General features: G+C 40.0%; 1 pseudogene; it reads right to left on the bottom strand.

Moving 5' to 3' along the window:
- Positions 1 to 254: 254 nt before the first annotated feature.
- Positions 255 to 8,324, bottom strand: LOC119513901 (annotated as a pseudogene).
- Positions 8,325 to 8,594: the final 270 nt, after the last annotated feature.

Genomic DNA, 8,594 nt, shown 5'->3' with positions numbered 1-8,594 from the left:
CTGCCTGACTGAGCTGCCTCACCTGTGGACCCACAATCATGATCATGGCCCCCACCCCAATAATCAATACATGGTTGCCAATGATTGAATATAATCACAAAGAGCCCCTTTTTAAGAGCTTTCCATAGCCCTCTACAGATATGATCTGCCTGGGTAAAAACAATAGGAATTTCTTGAAGGTCAATGGTCTGCAATGGTTAAATAAGGATTCTGCATGATTTTGTTGGTTCCCATTTCTATTAATACAGAACCTCTTAGGTGACTTTCTTCAATTTGTCATCTGGGACCAGCATAAGGTCTCCACCAATGCCTCTAAAGACACTGGACCATGCACCCTTGATGAAGTTTTTGCCACCTTCATCTTTGAAAATCTTCTACCAGGAGTCAGCACTCCCAGTATATATGATGTCAGCTCCTTTGTACCCAGACAGCATCACTGTCTGCTGCCTTGTGGTGTCAAAGAGGCAGGAGACCACAGCAGTCACAGCTGTCACAGTCTGGGAGATCATCCAGTTCACCACTATGTGTGTGTTCTTGAGGTCAGGGAACATGTCTTTGACCGAGCATCATACACACCAAAATAGGCTACCCTTTAGATGATGATGCCTTGCACAGAGACCTTGAAGCCCTGCTACAGGCCTCAAGTGCTGTCAGATTTGGTGTTCTTCACCACACAGTCTCTCAGGCCTTTGAAGTGTCTTTTTGCAACATATTTCCCAACATCAGCTGCCAAACGGGTTCTAGAAAAATCCAGTGGGTAGACCAAGCAGAGCCAAGCAGCTCTAGTTGCCCCACCAGAGGCCAGGTTGCCAGCAAAATACCTCTAGAGCTGTGTGTGCTTGTCTACACTCTCCAGAAACACCTGCTTATACTAATCCTTAAAGGCAAAGTTGAGGGCTTGGGTAGTGAAATACCAGATGACATTGGCCAAGTTACCCCTCCAGAAGGAGAGGATGCCCTGCTCCTTGGGTATACAGACTATACAGTCCATGATGACTTTGTACTGTTTGTCGGTGGAGATCTGCTCACTGGCATATTGTACCTGCAGCAGCTTGACCCACAATGCTACCCACCAGGAAGCCCTTGCGAAGGAGTTGGCTGTGTGGGTGGCAGAGCGGCACAAAGCCGGGTGGAAGTCCAAGAGCTGGGAGGGTCTGGCTGCTGGCTCAGTGCAGCTGGTGCCATCACTGAAAAGATTCCCATCCTCTCTTGAATGTGCTCATTCAAGGTTTTGCCCTCACTGCTCTTCCAAAACTGCACATATCAAGGGAACCACAACATTTGACAATACCATTGATTACTCTTTCCTCTTTGAAAAAAAATTGTTCACTTGGCTTCTAGAACATCAAACTCTCCTCGTTTTCCTTCTACTTCACTGGTCACACTTTCTCAGTCTTATTTATGATTTTCTTCATCTCCCCAATCTCTTGTACAACCTTCCCACTCCAGGGGTACATACCCCCTCTTTCCTTCTTCTGTTTATTTTCCCCCAAGCACTATCATATCTAACATCTAGCTCATGTATTTACTTCTGCTGTCTCATTCCCCCACAGTGTCTATGTTGACTGCTGATAGATCATCAACAACCAAAACAGTGCCTGACATGTAATAAGTAATCTCAACAAATGCTTTATGAATGAATAAATTGGATAAAACCAAACAATGTGTTTAGGAAAATGGCCTCGTCTGGTCCAGAGTCTGTCTTCCTAAGTTAAGTCCATTTCTGATTAAATCTTCTTGAGTTTCACCCCCTTTGGAGGCAGTAGAGGTTTATTTCAGTGACACTTTAATTGGTTCTGGTTGTCTAGTAATCAAAGGCATCGACTCCAGACCTGGGCTTGGGGCCTTTGTTGGTTGTGACACTATGGACGCTTTCCTTAACTTTGCTGTGCTTATTTCCTTGAGTTTGAACAAAAGCTAACAATTTGTTCTCCCATAGAATGCTTGTGGAGATTAAATGAGAATGCATTTTATGTACTTAGCACAGTGCCTGACACCTTGCAAATGATAAATGTTATTTCCATCAATAATATGATCAGAATTTCTATAGCAGAGCTATACAAGTTCTTGAATGTAACAGCCTTGGTTTCTATTCTTTTCTCTTTATCAGTTGCTAGTTCTGTGACCTGCATGACAAATCTTCTCAGAAATGCCCCCCACTAACCTAGAAGCAACATCCTATATAGCTATCTAGATCTAAGGAGATAGCAGAGCCCCAAGAGTTAACTGGACCTTCTGGGTGAAACAGTGCCAGCCACTCATTTATTCCTCTGTTCAAAGTATCTCTTGTAATTTTCTGCAAAATATTGCAGAGAATCTGGAATCTTCTTCAAATTTAAGAGTTATGAGACAATAAAATGCTTTTTTGATATGTAATGTAGCCTAAAATCGTTTAAAAACCAGAGCATATAACATGGGAATTATGATAGTGTCTATGTCTCTATCCAATCAAGGAGGGGGATGGTACAGGTAGGAAGGGGCTGTTATAAGTTCACACTGTGAAAGGGCATTTAAAGAATCTTCTGTTTGGTGTATTCCTTCCTATTTATAGCCAAAAGCAAAGGGGTTAGTACACAAGGCTACAGGCCAGCAAGATTGGAGTATCCGTAAGGAAACAGGCTTCAATATTAAATACACAGACAAGAGAACCCCAACAGAAGACATTAATACATGCAGGAAGCCCACATTTTGAAGAGGGCATTGGAGGGAGAAAACCTTCTTAGCACCACTGATAATAAATATGACATTGAAAATGCACATTAAACATTAGCATCAGGAAAGGCTTGAAATTTTGCAACTGATAAGAAAAAAGTTGTAGGCAGTCACAAAAACAAGTAGGGTAAGGCAGGGTGCACTTAGAATAACAAGTGGTTTAGTATGGTTAGAACATAATGTGGGGGTGAGGATTTGAATATATTTTTTTTATAAGGTAATTTTTAAATTGTTGCAAAGTCACTGGTTTTCCTCAGTCCCTTAAACTTAAAGTTGACCCTGGTTTTCCTTGCCTAGTATTGCTTGAGGGACTTGGATTACTATGATGAAAGCTCACAACAAGAAAATTGCATGAAACGTAAAAACTCAGCCTTGGAAAGGGGTATAGTATAATATCTATGAGCATGGGCTTTGAGTTTGAGCAGAATAAGGTTCAAATTCCAGCTCCAAAGCTTGCTAAGTGGATGATCTTAGGCAAGTTAATTAACTACTTTGAGCCTAATTTTTCTTTTACATAAAATGGGAATAATGTTACCTTCTTCAAGAGGTGGTTGTGAGGATTAGATTGAACCATGTATAGAAAGCATTTAGCTCAGCACTTGTCATATAACCAGAGTTTGTTAAGGGCAAATGATGACATTCATGTCAACAATGCAATTATTGAAAAGGGCCTACAAGTTAGATCTTAGCAAAGAAGATTTTGGCTTTAGAAAATGGACAGAACACACTCAAATTCAGATAAATAAAAACCTTTTGGCCTCCAGATTATATTGGGAAAAAGCAGAAAATCACAGCTTCCCAGAAGAGAATGTACTGGGATACTGGGCCTTTTTGTATAACAGAAGGGAGAAATGGAAATTAGAGGAGTATATTATTGGGGTTCTTCAGAGAACTGACAGGAGACACATGCACACACACACTCTCTCACACACACCTTAAGAGATTTATTATAGGAATTGGCTCATACAACCAGAGGAATGGCAAATCCAAATTCTGTAGGACAGGCCACAGTTGGAAATTCTGATGAAGATGAAGTTGAATTCCCCAAGAAAAGCTGACTGGTTGAAATAGAGGCAGAAATTCTTCTGACTTCTGAAATCCTCACTTCTACTTTAGTACCGCCAACTGATTGAATGAGACTCCCCTCAATGCTAAGGGGAATCCTCGTTTTTTATTGTAGGTGCACTCAGCTATGGATGCCATCGACTGACTATAGACACAAATCCATCTACTAAGTACCTTCACAGTAATAAGCAGGCCAGTGCTTGCTTCACCAAACAAAATAAGCTAGCCAAGTTGACACATGAAATTAATCAACACAAAGAGTAAGGAAGTCTAATCAACTCTCTGCCTCTGTACTTTCCACCTAGTTTGCTTCAGTATGCTTTGCTCCCAGTGGATCAGCCAACATAAGGTGATCAGTGGAATATAAAAAGGTTCATTATGAAACTTTGGAATACCTCAATGCTATTTTACTTGGGTGAGCTCAATGACAGAGAAATAATATTATTAGGATGCCAATGATAAAAATACATACAACAAATGATAGAAATGTATGCCCACATACACACAAATAACCATTTATGTATCTATATGTATGGATATAGATATTTATACATATAGACTAGAGATACAGATACATAATGTCGAACATTACTTGAGCCCTGTGCGCCTGGAAAACAAGGAGTTTCCTTGTTTCTGCAAAACGGTTTATTGCAAAAAAAACACTCTTGACAGTGGGGTAAGATGATGGCAGGAAAATGGTTTCCTGTTTTGCAAAATGATTTATTGCAAAAAAACACTCTTGACAGTGGGGCAAGATGATGGCATATGGAGGTGTGGAATTTAGTTAGTCCCCTAGAGCAACTACTAAATAGCCAGGAACAACTAGAAAATAGTCTGAAACAACTGATGGGGATTATCCGTGACCAGACAACATCATATACCAATTAGGAATGGGTGGAATGACTGAGATCACAGCATAAACTGAAAGAAATCTTGCCAAACTGTGGAGCTGGCACCACTCCCCACACCAGCATGGAAGTGGTCCCTGCCAGGAGCAAAGGAATGCAGCTCTACCAAGCTCCAACTGTGGCTTTAATTAACAAATTTGGACCACTGAATACATCCTACAAACACAGATAAACCCAGAGCAAGCAGAAAATGAACCCTGGCATAGAGGAGGTATGGCTGATGGAATGCTAGCACCCCATAGGATGCTAAGTATGGGTTGCCATATGGTCCTGCAACCCCTTTATTGGGTATATACTTGGAAGAATTGAGAGCAAGGACATAAGTGGACATTGCACACTGGTGTGTATTGCACCATAGTCATGATTCACAATGGATGGAGGTGTCTTAAGGGTACATCGACTGGTAAATGGAATGGAGAACAATGGTGTATACATACAATGGAATACCTAGCAGCAGCAAGAAGAAATGAAGTTGTGAGCTATGCAACTAGGTGAATGGACCTTGAGGACAGTATATTGAGTGAAATAAGGCAGAATCGAAAAGACAAACATTATAACGCTTCACTAATGTGGACTAACTCTAATGTGCAAACTCTGGGAATTGAATCTGAGTGCACAGGTTATCAGGGGAAGGTTTATGGTAAGTGTTCCTAGATTGTAAGTTCTCACAGCAGGCACATCTATTCATGAGTTGTAATGGTTACCTCTAAATTCTGAGATACTGAGCTCTTTGTGTATAACCTGGTCGCTCCCTATAACTTCAGATATCTGTGTGACACCTAAGACTCACAGTCAGAGTTCAAGAGCTATGAATGTCAGCATTATCCCTTACAGCAAATGTTAAAAAAGCTGAAAAAGAAATAAGACTTCAGTTAGAGATATGAATGAAATGAACTTGATTAGAACTAAGGTAAATCAGACTAAAGGGAAAATGATGATATTGACTGTGTTTTAAAACTTCAACTTCTGTGTGGGACCAAAGGAAGAGATGTTTATTAGTTGCAAAATCTGTATTTTTTTGTAGCACTCTATATAATTTAATTATTGTCAGTTTATTCAAACACCATAATTACATGAATCCTTGAATAGGCTGTGAAATCTGGTTGGTCTGTAGAGGGTAGTGTGAAACCCTTATATATCCCAAAGTAATTAGGGCAGAGAATAAAAAGTATTTGCAAAGCCCCCTTGAGGGCCCAGGGAAAAAATGTGGAAACATTAAACTCCCCCATCTGAGGAATTCTTGATATTTTCACAAGCATTGGGAAATACCATTGTAGTAGGCCAAGTCCTCAATCTTGGGTCTTGCCCTTATGATGCTTGTTACTGCAAAGGAGAGGCTAAGCCTACTTGTAATTGTGCCTGAGAGTCACCCCAGAAAACCTCTTTTGGTGCTCATTGGCCTTTCTGTCGCTAACGCACTTGGCAGATGAACTCACTGCCCTCCCCACTACATGGGACATGACTACCAGGGATGAGCCTGGACCTGTCATCATGGGATTGAGAAAGCCTTTCTGACCAAAAGAGGGAAGCAAAATTAAACAAAATAAAGTTTCAGTGGCTAAGAGATCTCAAATGGAGCCAAGAGGTCATTCTGGAGGTTTTTCTTATGCATTATATAGATGTCCCTTTTTAGTTTTTAGTGTTCTAGAATAGCTAGAAGGAAATACCTGAAATGTTGAACTGCAACCCAGTATGCTTGATTCTTGAAGACAATTATATAAAACTATATATGGCTTAAATGATGTAACCATGTGATTGTGGAAACCTTGTGGTTCATAGTCCCTTTTTCCAGTGTATGGACTAATGAGTAAAAAAATGGGGGACAAGAAGTAAATGAATGATAGGGGGGACATAGAGTATGAGATGTTTTGTGTGTCCTTTTTAACTTTTATTTTTATTTTTATTCTTATTATTTTTTGGAGTATGAAAATGTTCAAAAAATTGATTGTAGAGATGAATGCAGAACTATGTGATGATACTGTGAATAACTGTGCACTTTGGATGATTGAATGGTATGTGAATATATCTCAATAAAATTGCACTAAAAATAAATAAATAAAACATCATTTACTCTAAAAGAAAAGCAAAAACAACACACCCTTTCCCCTATGACTTACAGAGGACTCACAAATGCCTGCTTGTTTACCTATGACAAGGCCAGACACAGACTCCCCAAATTCCCACTCTTTACCTCATAAACGATAAACTGAACTGCTTTGCCCTCACTGATCAGTTGGAAGAAAATGCTTGTTGTGCTGGTCTGGATATATTATGTCCCACCAAAAGCATATTCTTTGATGCAATCTTGTGGGGGCAGATATATTAGTGTTGATTAGGTTGGAACCTATTGGTTCAGTGTTTCCATGGTGATGTGACTCAATCAACTGTGGGTGAGACCTTACATTGGATTATTTCCATGGAGGTGTTGTCCCACCCATTCAGGGTGGGTCTTTATTGGATCATTGGAGTACTTTAAAAAGAGCCACAGATGTGGAGCAACTGAGAGTGACATTTTGAAGAGGAGCTGCAGCTAAGAGAGGACAAAATGCCCCAAGAGCAACGTTTTGGAGAATGCCATTTTGAAACACAACCTGGGAGCAAGCGGATGCCAGTCACGTGCCTTCCCAGCTAACAGAGGTTTTCTGGATGCCAATGGCCATCCTTCAGTGAAGGTACCCTATTGTTGATGCCTTACCTTGGACACGTTATGGCCTTAAGACTGTAACTTTGTAACCAAATAAATCCCATTTGTAAAAGCCAATCCATTTCTGGTATTTTGCATTCTGGCAGCATTAACAAACCAGAACACTTGTTAACCAAATTTTGATTAAGATTCTCTCCTTCCCCTAGGTTCCTGAACCTTGGCCCATTCTTTTCAGAATAGACTGGTCTCACAATAAACCATTCTCTTATCTGCTATCCAATCAACCTATCTTCTCACCCCACTTCCCACAACCAGTCATCTTTTAGCCTTGTTTACTCCTTCCTATAAAACATTTTTTTTTCTTTTTCTTTCCTTTTTGTTTTTCCTAGCCCTTGGTCTTGCAGATCTTATGGTCAATGCATTCTCTCTTTTGCAAAAGTCTCTTTCCCTGTTACAATACTACTTTCAAATAAAATCTCTCCTTATTAAGTCCATATTTGTTTTGTATTTGACAGTATCAATCTAAGAAGGTTTGTGTATTTCTGTATATTTTTTAAAAACCCTTTTGAGCTTTAAGGTGTTCCTCATGCAGGAATGTTCTAGACTCCTGATATTCCACAGTTTAGTTGGGGTAGACAGGTCTTATGCTAGAAAGGATGTGTAAATGGTATCAGGGAAACACTACTGTTGTTCTTTTTCCTATATATTCCCATGCCTCCCTTTGGGGCTGTGTTTCTCAGGATGACTTCTCCTTGGAAATGTTATGTAAGACCATCCTTTTTTTCCTGAATTGTTTATCAAAACCCCTTTTGAAATGATTCAAGACTTTTATCTATGCTACCATCATCCTCACAGATAAAATATTTTCCTGCTGATCCTCTCAAGCTCCAGAGCAAGGCTTCTTGCTATTTGATAATATGCCCTGACTCCTAAAATGATTACCTTTTATGCTGGCTCATGGCACAAACTTTGAAAACCGCCAGCTGAGTTGTCATTGTTGTACAGCTGATTCATTGGTTGGTATACAGTGTCTGAGATGTCTTTGTTCTGCTGGCTTCCCACTGGTTATCAGATTACAGATAAGAATAAAAGAAAAGAGTATAACAACCAGAGCAACACCAGGGTCTCTAATAATATTAAAGGTTACCTTGTCTTTAAGAGACCATTTGTTATTTTTAAATGATTGTGTCATCCAAACGTGTCATGCTGGGCAAGTAAACATGACTATAGACCTGAGCTTTGGAAAGCTTTCTTCCTCATCCTGG

This window comes from Choloepus didactylus, chromosome 2 (assembly GCF_015220235.1).
Source record: "Choloepus didactylus isolate mChoDid1 chromosome 2, mChoDid1.pri, whole genome shotgun sequence".
In the NCBI taxonomy this organism is placed as follows: Eukaryota; Metazoa; Chordata; class Mammalia; order Pilosa; family Megalonychidae; genus Choloepus; species Choloepus didactylus.
The sequence above is the reverse complement of the archived record's forward strand: the minus strand, read 5'-3'. Positions and strand labels throughout refer to the sequence as shown.